At 35.4% G+C, this 1,143-nt stretch overlaps 1 pseudogene; it reads left to right on the top strand.

Moving 5' to 3' along the window:
- The first annotated feature begins 409 nt into the window (after window positions 1–409).
- On the top strand, window positions 410–895 carry LOC114903183 (annotated as a pseudogene).
- The last annotated feature ends 248 nt before the right edge of the window (window positions 896–1,143 follow it).

Below are 1,143 nucleotides of genomic sequence, written 5' to 3'. Positions count from 1 at the left end.
GCATTCAGCAAACTTTATGCAAGTAGTATGCATTAAAATGAATAAAAATAAAATAGAATTACAGTCCAAAGTTGTGTATGTAATGTCTTTCAAAGCAACGAAATTTAAGTTTGTACTTATAAAGACTTGAAACTAGTTAATACACATATAGTATACTAGATATTAATGTATTTGTAGTTTAATGAAGCTTTATCCTTCACAAACATCTTTGTTCAATTGTCAGCATTAGGTTTTATGGGAGAGAAAAGCATTTTCCAGTAAACTGTCTCCCTGTAGGGTTCTTTTACTAATATTAAATTATTTTGAACACTGGACTTTTTGTAATATAAAATTTGTTCAGGATATTATCACTATAGAAAACAGGAATGCTAGCTTTTTGGCCAGAACTGCCATATTCCAGTAATTTGCCAAAATGACCAACAAAAAAGGAAAGAGGAGGGGCACCCACTACATGTTCTCTAGGCCTTTTAGAAAACATGGAGTTGTTCCTTTGGCCACATACCTGTGAATCTACAAGAAAGGTGATATTGTAGATATCAAAGGAATGGGCACTGTTCAAAAAGGAATGCCCCACAAATGTTACCATGACAAATCAGGGAGAGTCTACAATGTTACCCAGCATGCTGTTGGCATCATTGTAACCAAACAAGTTAAGGGCAAGATTCTTGCCAAGAGAATTAATGTGCGTATCGAGCATATTAAGCACTCTAAGAGTCGAGATATCTTCTTGAAACGGGTGAAGGAAAATGATCAGAAAAAGAAGGAAGCCAAAGAGAAAAGCACTTGGGTTCAACTGAAGCGTCAGCCTGCTCCACCCAGAGAAGCACACTTCACGAGAACCAATGGAAAGGAGCTGGAACTGTTGGAACCCATTCCCTATTAATTCATGGCATGATGCGTGTAAAGAAAATAAAAGACCTGGACTGTATAAATGTTTCTCTTAATTGAGAAGAGTGTGTGACCCCCCTCCCCCAAAACAAATATTTAAAACACATTTTAATTGTGTCTGAATTCAGTGGGTGACATCATTTTACTTTTCAAATTCAGTGGTTTTTCTTCCTGAAAGATGTGAGGTAGTTTGTTGTGCAATATACTCCATTGGTTAATAAACTGCTAGATATTATTTATAAAAAAAAAAGAAAA

The sequence above is a fragment of the Monodon monoceros genome, unplaced genomic scaffold, assembly GCF_005190385.1.
Source record: "Monodon monoceros isolate NGI ecotype Baffin Bay Population unplaced genomic scaffold, NGI_Narwhal_1 Super_Scaffold_20, whole genome shotgun sequence".
In the NCBI taxonomy this organism is placed as follows: Eukaryota; Metazoa; Chordata; class Mammalia; order Artiodactyla; family Monodontidae; genus Monodon; species Monodon monoceros.
This window is presented reverse-complemented; position numbering and strand designations above follow the sequence as displayed.